We start from the raw sequence: 16698 nt of genomic DNA on the forward strand, positions 1-16698 counted from the left end.
TTTTTCATGACTGGTGAAATGTCTTTGGTTCATAACAATTAATTTATAGTTAAACTTGAAGAGGCAAAAACATATTGATTTTTTACAATGTAGCATTGAAGGAATAAGCATAAATAAAAATTACAAATAAAACATTTAAAGCAATAGCATAACATTAAGGGGAAAGGTTTATTTTTGATTGTGTAAGAAGGAGAAAATATTGGGTAAACAAGTGCAAATGATATTCCATGATGCAAGTTTTAACTGTGGGTGAAGCCAACAAAAATAATTTAGCACCTCATCGTAAAAGAGTACACGGAGATTCACCAAGCTAGCATTTCAACCAAGTCAGCCTCACTTGTTGTCACACTGGATGACGTTTATACCTGCTGGTCCACTGCGAGGTGATTTATACAGCTACGTCATGCTGATCCTCTCTTGCCAACGTCCTGCCTCACTCTTGCCCTGTGGTTTTGAAGCATTGCTAGCTTCATCTAAGAGCACATTTGGTTATGAGCTAGTAAAATCCTTACACATGATGTTTAAACAAGAAGTCAATGACATACCATGTCGGTACAACCCCCTTTATCTAACTGTCAAGTTGGACAAGGTAAACTCTAAGAGTCGGGGCTTGGTCAGATCAAAGCTAGCTCTCCTGTAAACTAAAAAGGTGTGTTTCTCCCATGACCGCTTGCATCTAGGTGGCTGGTGTCTGTTTCAAACCTGCCTCTTCTCCGCTCTGCTCCCTAAGCTCTGTGAGTCTTAAAGTGGCCAGCTGGCTGGTCAGTGTCTCCCCACAACACGACTCTTTCTTCTTCCAGTTTGAATTGGTTACTTTGCCGCTGGCTCTTCTCAAAACCTCAGAACTATCTCCACTCTCCTCTCCCTTGTTCCTTATGTCTTTCAGTAGTGAAATTCTGCCGATCTGATCTCTCAGGGACTCGTAGGATCTGCTCCTAGTTCCCCGCCTCCCTGCTCAGACTTACAGCCTCTCTTTCACTTTCCGACAACTGTCTCTGCCTCCGGTCTCTCCCACTCTGATCCATCCCGAATATGTCAAGAGAGTTACCTTCGTAGAGCTAAGCCTTCTAATGGCCTCTCACACCTATAAAGAATATTCCAACGTTCAACTTGACATGCGGATTCCCTAGGCAGGCCTAGGCCACCCTTTATCCTCATTTCACATCCTCCCTCCCCGACACTGAAATCTCAGCCCCACAGAAACTTGCCCATCCTCCAAGTACACCGAGCACATTCCCACTTTGGTGACTTTCTTCCAGCTGTGTAACACCTTAAACCTGCTCAAACCCCATGACTGCCCTGACCTTTTGTTTTTAACTGATTTATAGCATCATCAAAATCTTCACGGTACCCTATCTCGTTACGTGTTTGTATGCATCACGTGTGATGGCCACACTCTAAAGTGTGTGTGTCAGTAAATCAACTATACTTCAACCAAAAGATAAATAAAGACACCACTACACACCCATCAGAATTCTTAAAATTAAAAAGACTGACATTACCAAGTGTCAGAGAGGATATGGAGCAACTGGAAGTCTCATGCACTGCTGGTGGCAGTGTAAGTTTAGACAACCACTTTGGGAAGCTGTTTGGAAGTTCCTAATAGACACACGCCTACCCTATGACCTAGCATTTCTCCTCCTTGGTATATATCCAAGGGAAATGTGTACGCTCCCCAAAAGACAGCCCCAAACTGGAAACAACCCAAATGTCTACCAACAGGAGAATGAATAAACAAATTGTAGTATATTCCCATAATCAATGCTACTCAGCAATAAAAAGAATAAGATACAGATACCTGCAAAAAAATAAGAGTAAAAACATAAAGTGTGTGTGTCATATATTAGTCATCATTGTCACCTACCCACTACTTAAAAGAATACCTTGGACATAGTAGCAGCTCAATAAAATATTTATGCTGTTTCCTTTAGATTCGTGACTGAGGTTTGTCCCAGAAAAACACACAATGTACCCCTGATATCCAAAATAAAATACTCTCTGTGTGATATTATCATGGCTTTAACTAGTGATCAGTTTAATTGCAGAACACCTGCCCTAAAAAATCAATTTATGCCTGCAAAAAAATAAAAACAAAGTGAGTGTGTCATATATTAGTCATCATTTTAACATACCCACTACTTAAGAAAATACCTTGTACGTAATAGCAGCTCAATAAAATATTTGTGCTGTTTCCTTTTGATTCATAACTGAGGTTTGTCCCAGAAAAACACAGGTTGTATCCCTGATCATATTCTCCATAATAAAATACTCTCTATCTGATGTTATCCTGGATTTAACTAGTGATCAGTTTAACTGGGGAGCACCTACCCTAGAAAATCAATTTATCCTAAAGTCAGCATCTGATCATGAATTCATATATTTTCTCTCAAATAGATCAGTTCCATTTTAGTTTGGCTCCTTACTAAATAAGTTCAGTAAGTTACCTGTGAAAATGTTGGCACTGAGACTGGGTGGTGATGAGAAATTTGTGGTCTGGGGCACTTTTAGGAACCCCTAACCCGCATCACAGAGGTGAGTTCATGCGTCAGGATGTTGGCCCTTCTCTGAACCAGGAACAGCTAAGGAGAGGCACATCTAAATCTCCCACAGGTCTTAGCACAGTTGTGAAAGCACAGCAGAGCTTTGTTGTTGATTCACCAGCTGTTAACAACGAGCAATTGTGTTTGAGACATTCAATTTCGGGATCAGATGATATGACAGCTCACTCCATTTGACTAGAGGACGTTATGTGACCCTTCAAATTCTACCCGAGATGATAAACTACTTCTTCTCTTCTCCAGCGTGTAGTCGAGTTGTAGAGAGAGAGCAGTTTTGGTAGGTTCTGTGTAGAATCAAGAAAAGAAGGGTTAATGAAGAATGAATTCAGTATCTGCATAAGAAAAGAGTCTGCAATGGACTTCCCTGGTGGCGCAGTGGTTAAGAATCCGCCTGCCAATGCAGGGGACACGGGTTCCCAGATCCTTGGTCTGGGAAGATCCCACATGCCGCGGAGCAACTAAGCCTGTGAGCCACAACTACTGAGCCTGTGTGCCACAACTACTGAAGCCCATGCACCTAGAGCCTGTGCTCCGCAACAAGAGAAGCCACCGCAATGAGAAGCCCACGCACCGCAATGAAGAGTAGCTCGCCACAGCTAGAGAAAGCCCCTGCGCAGCAACGAAGACCCAAGGCAGCCAAAAATAAATACATAAATAAACTTTAAAAAATAAATAAAATAAAATGAAAAGAGTCTACAATGAGTTATGATCCTTTGAGAGATAAAGTACCTTCCTTCTTCTTATCTTATGCCTACCAAGTCTTCCTCGTGTGTTTGTATATGATGGTAAATAAATCATTGAATAAAAACTAGAAAAAGGTTGATGTTGGATGAAAATAATCTCATAGTTTTATATATATATACACACCTTTAGATTGTATCTACCTTTATGAAAACCATTAATCAGTAAAATTAAAAATTCAGTAATCCAATAACACATAATTAGTAATTGTTGTCTGTTTAAGAAATTAAACTACCAAAATTCAAGGTCATGGATAGGTCAGCTACACTGAGATTCTAGGTCCACAGATGTAATTATCAAGACTGCCTTGCTAGATATGAGGGCGGCCGGTTAAACTCTGCACAATTTCCCATCTTCAAACTTAGACTTCCAATTTAGAAAAAAAGTATTTATCAGATTTCCATACAAATCAGAGGGAAAACATAGTTAATTTTAAATAACTATTTTAGCAAATGTGTTTTTTTCTTCATAACAAAAATGTAATGGAATTTAATTGTAAAAGTGCTTCTTAGTTGAAGATGCTCCCTTTTCTTCCTTCCCCACTGGCCTTCCTCCCCTGCTCTCGGCCTCAGACTTGATTTTTCTCCTTACTACCTTTTACTGAATATTTAGAGTTTTCCTTATATTGTTCCCTCCTTCCCTGTAGCCACTGTTGCACGAAAGACCAGATTACGCAGCGAATAGTGGCTATGAATACAAAACGATGCACTTACCAATAAACCTAATTCAGAAACTCCCGTTCCATTAAAGCATCAAGAAATTTTCAAAAAAAATAAATAAATAAAAGTGCCTCTTATGAGTTTTCTGTACTGCCTAGCAAGTTGTCGCAAATGTACTGGTTCAAAACAACACACATTTACCATCCCACCATCTCTGTGATGCAGGAGCCCAGATGTGGCTTAGCTGGGTGTGCTGCTCAGAGTGTCACGGAACTGCAGCCGTGGTGTCGTCTGGGCTATGTTCTCACCTGGAGGCCCGAATGGGGAAGAGTCTACTTCTAGGAGCACTTAAGGTGTTGGCAGAAGTCATGTCCTTGGGGCTGAATGCACGAGGCCCTGACTTTTTACTGGCTCTTGGCTGGAGGCCACTTTCACACCCTCAAGGCTGCCCACAGTTCTCGGGCACATGTCTTTCTCTGTTTGCAGTTCACAGCAGGGCCGTTTGCTGCTTCCAGGCTGGTACGGGGTTCTCTTTAGGACTCTAAGCAGACAGTCTGCTAAGATGGAGTCTCATATAGTGTCATCAGTGGATTCTGCAGTCCTTGATATTCTGTGGTTAGGAGCAAGCTCCTGCCCACAGTGACCGGGAGGGGACACGGATCTTCAGCACCATGGAGGCCAGCTTGGCATCAGCTTATCACAGCACATGCTTCAGAAGGCTTTCCCTCTCTCTCTGTCTTTCTCTCTCTCCCTCTTTCTAGGTGTAATATATAATTTGCCTTATATATTATATATATGAATATATATAATATTCATGTATATATAATTTGTATATTTTTATCTAATATTTGTACTATCTTATCTAAAAAAATGGTTTAAAAATTCTAACTAAAGCCCTGACTCTTCCTTGAGGTTTTCAGCCTAGTAAGTATGTTTCCCTGACCACATCTTAGATACCTAATTGAGTCCCATGAGTCTTCCTCATCTTTGTCTTCTCATTCCATGAGCCTTGATTCAACTCTGCTTTGTGTGTGTGTGTGTGTGTGTGTGTGTGTGTGTGTGTGTGTGTGTGCGCATGCGCACGTGCGTACTGCATCTTAAAAGAGTGTTACCAAATTACCTGGGTGTTTTAACGACTTAATGAAAGGAGATAAGAACAAACTTACAGAACAACAAGAAAAAACTACTCTCCAAATACTTGCTAACCCCTACTACAACTAACATGTTCCTTACATGATAAAGTTTTTGTTAGAGTTAAGAAGGGTTGATTATTCATTGTTAGATACAGCCATTTCACAGGACTGGACTGCATTAATCTAAAAGGAACCACAAAGAAGATTTTTTTTATTTCAACTTCAGTGCATCCAGCCATAACAAATCCATGGAAAATTCTTACTTGGAATAGGTCTCCTCAGTCAGACACTCCATTTATGGGTACAGGATTTTCGTTGTGATTCAGACATGAAGAGAAATGTGAAGTGATGTATATATGTTTGCTCTGTTTTATGCAATGAATGTATAAAACAAATAGGAATGTTTTATGTGTCTTTGCTGTGGCTCAGAATTAAAGCCATTACCTCTGGGGCTATTTCGACATGTCAGGAGTTTCCAGGCACAGATTTTTATCCAGCTCAGAACCATTACTCACACCTTTCCCCTCACCCACATGTTCCTGCTGCTGCTCTCTCCTGGTTCCGTTTTCTCCTCCAGCTGCTTGTTCTTACTTGCTTCATGGCCACCACTTCCTTCTCCACCCTGAACATTCATCCCCAGACACTTCTCCTCCTCCTCATCCTGCCGGGAAATCTCAGCTTCTTGTTCTGGGCTCTGTGCTGTGGAGTGTCAAGTTTGATGTCCAACCCCTCCCAGCTACCCCGTGTTTCAGACTACGATCCTCACAGCTACCCCGTATTTCAGACTACGATCCTCCCAGCTACCCCGTGTTTCAGACTGTAGAAGGGCAGAATAGTGACCCGACCCGCCCAAGATGTCTCCATTCTAACTCCTGGGATCTGTGAACTTGTTGCTTTACGTGGCAAAGAGGAATTAAAGTTGCAGATGGAATTAAGGCCGCCTGTCTGCTGACACAAAATAGACTATCCACGTGGATCCAATGTAATCACAGGGATCCTTAAAGGTGGACGAGGCAGACAGTGATGCAATATGAGAAGCACGTGGCTGGCTTTGAATGTGGAGGAAGGGGCCATGAGCCAAGGAATGTGGGCAGCCTCTGGATGCTGGAAGAGGCTAAAGAGTGCATTCTCCCCTGTGTCTCCAGAAGGAAATGCATCCTTGCAGACATCTTGATTTTGGCCTGGTGAAGCCTATTTTGGACTTTTAACCTTCAGAGCTGTAAGGTAGTAAATTTGTGTTGTGTTAAGCCACTGAGTTTGTGATGGTTTTTTGCAGCAGCCCTAGGAAACGAATGCATAGGTCAGCTTTCTGATGGACACATTTACCTGGATGTGTTACAGGTATCCAACTGAATTCTCCAGTTCCCTAACTGGAAAGCACCCTGTCCCTTCTGTGCCTCATTAGGAAATACAGCTGCCCTCTTTTTCTCTGTCCTGCGTACCCAGTCGTTTATTCCAGATCTGCATCTGCCTCATGTTCATTCTGCCACTGCTTTAGTTCAAGCCCTTGTCACTTCTCGTCTGCAAGAGGCAATTAATTATACTAACTGGTGTCACTGAATATACTTTTGACCGCCTTAAACCCATGTCCCACTCATGATTTGTAATCTGTCCCAAACAGAAATAGGTCTTATCATTGCCCTTCCAAAACCCTTGTATGGGTTCCCTCACCGGAAGAATAAAGTGCAGGCTGGCTGACATGGTGTTCGGTGATCCATTCCCTGTCCTGCCGTTCTCTGTGTCCCTCACATTCCAGCTGAAACTAGTTTGCAGTTCTCTTAGGCCACGCTCTTTGACGTCTCCCTGCATTTTCCCTCTCTCTGGGATTCCCTTCTCACCCATCTTCATCTGCACGGTTCCCACTGTCCTTCAGGCTCAGGCGCCATTGTGGTAGCTCAGGCGTCATTATCCTCAGGAAATCTTTCTGAAGTCCTCGAGTTGGGAATAGTGTCCATTACTTGGATTCTGGTAGCATCCTCCAGCTACCCATGTAGGACCGTACTCACCATTTCAAATTAGCACTATTAGCACTAGTTTTAAATCTGAGTGAAAAAAGCTTGCCTTTCTAGATCAGAACATGGAATTCTTAAACGAAATTTATCCTCTAATACAACTTTTTGACATTTTGATGGGGAGATGAGGGGACACTTTAATGACACATACATATTGGAAAATAGTGAAGCTATTTATATACCTTCAGCCAGATAGCAATTGCATTTATCTAACTAACCAGGATCGCCTAAGTCCACAGCTGCCAGCAATGGTTCTCAACCTGAGTTGAACATTAGAACCACCTGGGTGGACGAATTACGAGAAGTAGCTGGGGATGGGACCCAGGCATCAGCGTTATTTCAAAGTGCCTGGGCCAATCTAAAACGCAGCCCCTGCAGCAGAGAAATGCCCAGGAAGTGGTACAGGATGAGGGGAATCCCCACGGAGCTGAGCAGGACATTCCAAATGTAAAAGGGATTGATTGTGCTGCCACACCTGCTTCCTTCCAGCTTTACGCGTGGCCTCTCTGCTTCCCAGGGCCTCCTCTTTGTTTCTGCCCTCTCATCGTAAGCGGTCTCATCCATTCTCCTCACGTCAGATGCCAGTTACAGGTTCATAGCACCTAAACGTATCCTGTTAGCGTAGAGTTCTCCTACGAGCTACAGAACTGTATCCAACTGGTTGGGGGTTTTTTGTTTGTTTTTGTTTTGTTTTGACATTTCTGCTTAGATGTATCCCAAACTGATCATTTAATTTTGCCTAAAAGTATCTACTCAGTTTTCCAGATCTTAATAAATGATACCACTATCCGCCCAGTTTCTTAAGCCAAACATCTCCGAGTCACCCTTTAATTCCTTTCCTTCAACCCCTAAGTCCCCGTGCTTGGTCTCTTGAGTGTATCCCAGCAGGTCCATTTTCGTCATCTCTACTGCATCTGGTTCAAATGTCCATCATCTCTTCCCTGGACCTAGTGATAACTTCCTAGATGGCCCCATGATTCTCTCCCGCTTGCCTACGGTTCATGTTCCACAAGCAGCCAAAGCAATCCTTAAAAACAATTGGACAAAATCCTCTGTCTCTGTAAAGCCTTTGATGACTTCCTTTGGCACTTCTGCAAGACTCTGCACATTCCAGCCCTGCTGAGGCATTCAAGCCCATCTCGACCTGCTTCCTTCAGGTGGTTGATTAGTTTGTGGACTTGTTTATTGACGAGGCAGGTTAGGCTCTCAGCACGGAGACCTCTCTGTTCTAATGCTGTGCCCCTCACAGCCCCCGGGAAATAGTCATCATTCAACATAAGCTTGTTTTGTGGAAAGGAGGGAGAGGAGATAGCCCCATGGTAAGACCTAATTTATCTTTGTGGACCATAATGCTAGCTCGTAGTTTATGATTTGGGGGAAAATGTGCCATTTTTCAAAGATAGGAACCTTTCCGCAGGGGAAAAAATAGCATAGCATGAAATGCTGAGGAATACATGTTTTACAACTCTGTTATGGAAATACCTTAGAGACGTAACGATGCAGAATACCTCTTTGTGTCTTTGGAAAGCACAAGGATTTAAATAAGGGATACAATTGTTGGAAAAGGGTAGCACAGTAATGGAAAATAAACATACGCATCCAAATCAAAGTGAAGGGAGGCTTTCATGGCGGCAAAAACTGGGGTTCCCTCAGGAACTGCCCAGGGTCACTTCCAAACCTAACTTCAGTTTTGCTGAAATAAGATATACAAGCTGAATATGAGACACGAAATGTGGATAAGTGGTAAGGAGTTTTGAGAAGCTGTGTTTAAGGGGAGGCAGTCTTGATGCAGGTCACTCCAGCCATTGAGGTCAGTCTGAAGATAGCACTATTAAGAGGTCAAAAGAAGAAATTTCTGTGTAATGTAACCCTCTTCATCTCCCCAGAAGCCTCCATATTGTTGGATTTGTTTGGGAGACTCTGTGAAGGGACTAGTTTATTTTAGGGAAACTGTTTGTGGGAGTGCTCATACTTTTTGAGTTCCACTTGGGAAAAGATTTTTTTAAAATATACTTACTTCTTGTAGGGTGAACCTTTACCTGGTGCTCTGAAAGGGATTTGGGGAACGTTACCCATCACACTCCAGACAGGAGACAAATACCACACCAGTAATTGGCAGAGGGAAAAGTAAACAATTATTTTGACAACTAATGAAGGTCAACTATGAAGAAAAGGCAGAAGAGAATCTATCTAAAGAATACGATAGGGCCCGAGGAAGAGTGTTGAAGGCGGGAGGGAATAGATTTGGGAAGGAGCTCCTCCCCGTGGATGGGATTCAGACTCATTGGAGAGGGTGTGGTTGCAGCCCATGGTGGGTAAGGTTTGGTTTGTCCGGGAAGAGGACTGGTCCGAATTAGCAGGTTGAAGCTAGTGAGTTGCTGCAGGGCGGCCGCCGCTGGGTGGCCCATGCAGACCCCTGGAAACCTGGTCATGGGAGCAACAGGGGAGGGGAGTCATTAGAACCTGGAGAGGAGGAAGCCCCTTCCCCCTGCAGGGTCCCTCCTGCACCGTCTACTGACAAGCTTGACATCGTGCATGTGCGTCAGGAAGAGTATTGGAAGGGCCCAGCTCCAGGCTTCACTAGGCAGGGCAGAGAAGGGTGATGGGAAGCGGAGAGCGACTGCTTGGTGACTGACACGCGAGCAGGCTTCTGCACGTGGCACAGGCCCCGTCACTGCCAGGGAGACCTCAAGCTACAGGTCCCTGCCCACAGTTCGTCCTCCTGGGTTAGGAGAGTTGGGGGTTGTGACGAAAAGGCAAATATTGCATTTACATGTGCAATGTCAATTGTAGCTTATCTACAATTACCACGTTTGATTTAGAGTCAAAAGGGAATGATTGGTGACACCGCATCCCAAATTATTATTTTAAAAGATTGCCAAGGGGTGATCTGTTTCTAGGTTTCCTCATGATCTCAAGAATGAGTACTGAGAAATGGGTGAGCTTGTGAATTCTTCAACATAAGTTACGGGATACAGACTGCTCTGCAGGTTATGAAGTAAAGGCTGTTCTTTATGCTGCAGTTATTTCCCCACCAGTCTCGCTTGCTGATTTCCTTTAGTACTTTTCTTCACAGTAAACCATTGGGTTGAAACTACTGGCATACTTTTATCCCAGAATCAGGGATTATGGATTTTAAAATGGTATCCATGTATTTATATACATAAACTCCATAAAATTGTTTGCCAGAACTATAAATGTCTTTATGATCCAAATTTATAAACCTGAGAAGAACTAAAAACTTGAAATAAAATAAACATAAATCAAATATTGGCCCGTTGAAATAATTTTTTAAAGAAAATATTTATTCCTAGAAAGGATGAGTGATACATAATTTACTGTTGATTATATACTGTTTTTATATTTATAGCTGTCACAATAGATAGAACCATTATATATATAATGTGCATATATATATATATATATATATATATATATATATATATAGCTATAACTCATAGAAGTGTATTTTCACACAGTTTTTATAGATACTAAATTTTACATTTTTACACATAAAATCTAATTTGGAAACAATATGTTCAGGCCAAAACAGCCTTGCTCATTTTAGTTTTCAACGTTTCCATAACTTGTATGGATTTTATTTCAAACCATGTAAAGCATCCAATTTGCAGCTGAATATTTATTCAACGCAGCTGAATATTTATTCAACACAGCCAAATTAATACTAATGCAAAATAACCAACTGTCTTTTAGAACAGGCTGTAAACTTTTGGACTTCAGTCTTAGAAGAGAAAAAACAAATGAAAGGGAAGGAGGGGAGAGGAGAGAAAACCTTTTAACCTCTAGATGTACAGGAAGGTATCGTGAAAAACACTTCAGAGATGGCCCATTAATTAGCATGAATAACTTCTTCCTGCTTCTCAAGGATCGAACAGCTCCACTTTGCAAATGTAGCAAGTTCACAGTCTTGTGGGCGGAGGCAGAGGAATGCCTCTTCCTTCCTCTCCAATTTTATAAAGTGTTTGTTAATTGCTGCTCTTATGACCCCTGCCCCATTCTCACATTGGACATTTTCTAATTTAAAGATGATGGTAGATTTTTCTCTTTAACTGCCTGTTCTAGAAGAAATTCTTCTCTTTGCTTTCAGCAGCAGGTCAGTACACCTCTACATCCCACTTTTACCGTAATCGTAGAGAAAGCAAGGAGGAGTCTTGATGTTTTTCAGGTCATGTGTCTCTCTTATGTCCCACGCTTAGGAGTGTCTCCTCAGAGGAGGATTCTCTGAAATTGGCTCTTGAGCCAAACTGAAAGGACAGCTAATGAAAGCATCCTACTAATTTCCAGAACAAATAAAGAAAGCGAGTGAACACCCAGCCAGCTTTCGAGGCCATACAACCTTGTCAGCTGGACGTTTGTTTCTTTTTTTTTTTTTCTTTTCCTTAAAGAGCTTCAGTTCCCTCCACGCACAAGGATCCCTTGCTGTCTGCCAGCAAGTCTGTCCCCACGGTGTTGATATTTGATGTTGAAAGCAGTGGCAAAGCAAACTTCTACCAGGGTGACCTCACCTAGATGACCTCCCAGTGCCTTAGAACAGGAATGACCGTCCTTGGTTATGAATGACACTCAGGATGAAAAGTGACTGTCCCCCCAGGTCTCACAAGTGTGAGGGTTTTGTGTGAGGACAGATGTTCCTTTCCGCCTAGTCCCGAGTGCCGTGGTTCGCAGCTCTGAACATCTGCCTGAGCCATTGCTACCACCTCCTCACCGACTAGTATCAGTAGCGTTACTCTTAGTGTCTAGGCTGGTTTGGCACTGAGTTTGCATGTTCTGTGAATCCCCTGCTATCAGGACAGATAATCCATTTGGCCTGATAAGCACTGACCTCCGGAAAGCCGAGAGTTTCCTTCTGTGAATTTGCGGGTGTGTCAAAGAAACAAATGAATATTAGTGAAGGCATTATTATATATTCAGGCCAGTTGGATTCAGGTCTGAAGTGATTTGAAGTCAGATTAGACAAATATTAACTATTATCATCCTCAGCAAACATTTAACAATAAGTCTGCCCTTCTGTGCTCTTGGCGTTCTTTGGGAATGTTGTCGTGGTTTAATTCAAGCATGAGTACCTAATGAGAGAGAACCTGTAGTTCTTTTTTCTCCAAACTCCAGAATATTTGCAATGAGTTAATCTTCTCAAAAGGAAACCAAGAGTTTCATGGTTCCCCACAGGTAATTCAGTGTGGAGCAAGAGTGAAAAGGTGAGTTGAAATGCAGCACAAAATAGGAAACAGTGGATTCCCGAAAACCAAGCCGCAGGTGAGGCAGGCCAGGGCCCCCTGCGACCCCAGGCTTGCTGCACTTACCTGGTTAATTTACTTCTGGGGTCTAGTTGTGTAGCAGCAGCCCACCATACTCAGCATGAATTCTGCCTCTGAAATAGAATTACCAAGATGTGAAAAATGATGGAATTCACTGAAATGATAAAATAGCATCTGTTAAGGTAACTTTTGGCAAGGTTCCCAGCTTTTCATTACTTAAGGGGAATAATGATGTGTTAGTCGCTGTGAAAAAAAGAAAACTCTGAGAAAATGTTAATCATGACTCAAGTGTAACGCCATCATGTACATCTCAGAATATCCCACGACTAATTTCTGTGTCCTTTACAGCTATTTCGTGCCCCTCTGAGGTACGATTTTGCAGTGAAAAAAACTTTTTTACCTACAGAGTTTACTGTTAGCCAGTAAGTTCCCTTTATGGTTGATTCCTTATCCTGTGAGGATACATTTCAGTGAGGGAGTAAATAAGAAGAAAAAAACTTGTCAACATGATGTTTTAAAGTAACATGTACCGGAGGGACAGAGTGGCATGAAAGTTTGGGGCTGAGAATAGGTAGTTTCAGTTTTTAGAATATTGTCCATTTGTGGGAGTCTACCAACACCAACTCAAAGAGCTTTAGGTTTCCATCATCCCCAGTAGATGCCACAGCTCTGTCCTCTTCTTCTTCTGTAGTGTTTAGGACTGCCAGATGAAACACAGGACACCCAAGTAAATCTGAATTTCAGATGAACGGTTTTTTCATTTGAGCATGGGATACACATACTCTAAACAATTAACTGCTGTTTATCTGAATCTGAAATTTAATGTGATATCTTGTATTTTTATTTGCTAAATCTGACTACCCTTGAAGTGGTGCCTGTTTTCACACATATGAGGTTATTTGGTCAATAAAAGCAAAGTTGATTCAATATCACAGCATAGCAGCTGCTCAGTATGAAGGAAAAATATAGCATAAAGTAATGCGTTTTGGAGAGGAAGTCATATAAGTATGGGAAATAGAGCATATTGTAACTCATTCTTGAAGGTTCAAAATTTGCATTAGTACATTAACATCTCTAAGAATTTCTAAACTGGGGAAACAAAAAATTTTTCTATAGCCCAGAATTGATTAATCTTATTTTACCAGAGAAACTGATTTGTTGGCTTCATTTGGAGGGAGGGGAGGAAGGTACTTCGTGTGTGTGTGTATGTGTGTGTGTGTGTGTGTGTACACATGCACATGCATGCTCGTGATTGCATAATAGGCCCCTGGGAAATATTAGGAAATAGGAATGAATATGAATTCTGAGATTATAATTTCAGTGTATTCCAACACAACATGAAAAATATCTATTGCCTTTAATTTCCTTTTCCCCACATGTCTCCCGAAATCTTGGCAATTAGGTGAAAAGGGAGGAGATTTTCTCATGTGCATTTTGAGTCATTCTTAGGACTCATATAAAATAAGATTACCTTATTTTCAAATGTATTTCTGGTAAATTGAATGTGAACTGCAGCTAATGTACATTATCTACAGTGAGAAATGTTACAAATGAGAACACGTGGGATATTAAGTAACAAGGAAGGGTCAACTTTGAGAGACTCAGCTCAGCTGTGGAATTTTACCAACACCTTACACTTGTTTCCTGTGTGATCATCCATACCTGTGTATGGTATGTAATTCCAAGGTGTTGAAAATAACTGTTGAAAACTCTTTCTCTCCTTATTTCCTGAAGTCTGAAATTGAGAGCATCATGTGGTTTTTCCTGTTCGGTACTGCAGTAGTTATGGGTTTAGACTGAGACCTAGATCCAAAGTTAGGTTTTGCCACTGATTTTCTATGTGACCTTGAACAACACAGGAAGTTTCTCTCCCCAGTTGCCGCGTCTGTGTGTGAAACGGTGCTTCCCTCCGAGGCTCCTGAGGATAGCGTGAGGTAACGCATGTCGTTCAGCCTGAGTGGAGGGACCGTATCTTTGGTGTTGTGTTGCTCGTTGCCGTTTTATTCTGGTTTGTGTTGTTGCCGCTGCGGCTTGAGCTGTCAAACACCGTGCTGGGTGGGAAGCACGGTGGGAAATGGAGACATTTCTTTCTAAATGTGGTCCCAGAATTCAACTGAGAGGGTGTTACCCGCGGCTGTCCTGTGCTCTGCACCTCAGGGTGCCGTCGTTCCAGGGAAGATGCGTGTCCTACCCTCTCCAGCCGCAGGTTTTGGTTGACATGGAGGCTGTAGAGAGCGAGGGTGGGGCTCTCTGGCACTTCAGGGTGCCTGCCACTCTTACATTTCTTTCAGTACCCTCGGAGTATAAAATTACTGGGTGACACATTTCCCCGCTTAAAACTATAGATACCTCGCTGCTGTCTTCTGACTTTGAAGTCTGAGCCTAACCTGACTTCCTCCTCCTCCAGTGAAGGGGCCTCGCTTTTCTGTCTAAACACCTGAATGGCTTTTTATCCGTAAAGCAAAAGCTTTGGAATGTATCCCAGCGCCGTAAGTCTTACCTAATCTCTCCCCAAACTTGTGTTCTTTTGATTCACGTGTTTCCTTTTATATTATTTCAGGAGAAAATTATTTTTTTCATAATCATCCATTTCACATTTTAATGTATTAAACAATGTAAGTACCTTGATTTCACATATTTTTAAAATCATTTTCACCATATTTGCTTCAGATTTTCAAAAAAGCTACACGCATGTGATGAACAACCAAGAGACTTAATACTGAAACCTGATGTTATATTGCAATGTGCTGATGTGCTATGAAAAAAAAGAAAAGATACATTGACATTCTCCCATTCTTCTCCTCCCTCCTCAAAGAAATCAGTTTGTAAAAGTGACACTTGTTCTTCTTGTAAAGGTTTTAAAATATTTTTACTATAATACGTATGTATCCATAAATTCATGTGTTTCAAAATCCTACTTCATTTGGGGGCAGTCCTTAATCTTTTCATTGGATCATCTTAATCCTTCTTAATGGTGGTCATCTCTCTTTCAAATTTTACTTTAATCATATTGTCCTTTTCAGCTCATTCATTGTGATTCTCTGATGGCTTTCCTTTAAAGCTTTCCTTTAAATCCAGTTTATGGTCAACCCTATCTTGTTTTCTGATGATTCCTTTATTCATTGATTCTGTAAATCATGATGCCTTTGTTCCCTTGGTTCTGCAGTCTTTCTTTTTTATCTCAATTTAGTACTTTTATCATCTTACCTCTAAGCTTTTCTTAATAATTGGAAGTCATGTTCTTAAAAGGTTTTTCAAAGAGCTAACAAACTTTTGGGAGAGTTTTAAACTTCTCTTATATTTTCTTCCAGAATGGATTTATGCCCTTTTCTCTTTCTCTTTCTCGCACAAGACACTTGGTACCCATCAAGATGTGGCCCTGGAGTCTTCCCTTCCTGCACAGTGCTTGTTCCTTTCATTTCACCTTCCCGCCCCGCACCCCCCCCCCCAGAGTGTTTTCTTTGCAGCTTTCCAAATGCAGGAGTGTTATTAAGAATTCTCAAGAACTTGCTGACTCTCGAGTATGTTCTCAGAGGGATGGGAATAGGCAAATAATTAGAAGTCAGTCCTGTTTTGTTCTATAAGGACTAGTTTTTTTCCTTGTCTAGTACTTTTTGAAAGTTTGTGGTGTAGATTTTCATCAATTTGGGAGGTGATCAGTTTCACTTTTTTTGACATATGTCATTGGAATATGGGTAATTTATCACATGACTTCATTTGCCTGGAAGGAAGGAATGGATATTTTGGAGATGTAAAGAATAATTTATGGATTTACTGTAATTCTTATGAAACTCAACATGTCCCAAACTGAATCCATTATCTCCCCCATCCTCTATACATTTTTCCTTTTCTCTTTGTGATCTCACTTGGCGGAACAAGTCTGTCTTCGTTACCTAAGACAGAAACCTCTGAGAATCATGTGATATTCATAAAGGTACTAGTGTATGGTCAGATTTTTGCTCAGAATGAGATGTCTGGGAAGTGGCTTATTTGTGGAAACAAATTTTTTAAAAGGTAGAATTTTTCCTTTTTTTCTGAAATATAGCATTTAAAAATACAATTAAATAACCTCATACTTATGGTTGCAACTGGGTGTATTGTTAAATAATCCATGCATATGTTAACTGAAAATTCTATTTCAGCAGCTTATGGACAGAATCCTCCAGAGAGTAGCATTTTCAGTTACTCAGCACTTCACACGCATTCTGTGTCTAATGAAATTCACTATTCGAAGGCCTTGCCTTTTGCCTCACGTTTGTGTTGTGAAGTAGATCAAAACACAGCCTTGAGAGAGACACAAAATCCAATCATTGACCACT

General features: G+C 41.5%; 1 non-coding gene across 1 annotated transcript; it reads left to right on the forward strand.

Moving 5' to 3' along the window:
* The first annotated feature begins 15065 nt into the window (after positions 1 to 15065).
* On the forward strand, positions 15066 to 15135 carry LOC118889323. Its single transcript, XR_005018464.1, has one exon. It is a non-coding gene; the product is annotated as a small nucleolar RNA SNORD82 (small nucleolar RNA).
* The last annotated feature ends 1563 nt before the right edge of the window (positions 15136 to 16698 follow it).

Source organism: Balaenoptera musculus, chromosome X (assembly GCF_009873245.2).
Source record: "Balaenoptera musculus isolate JJ_BM4_2016_0621 chromosome X, mBalMus1.pri.v3, whole genome shotgun sequence".
Lineage (NCBI taxonomy): Eukaryota > Metazoa > Chordata > Mammalia > Artiodactyla > Balaenopteridae > Balaenoptera > Balaenoptera musculus.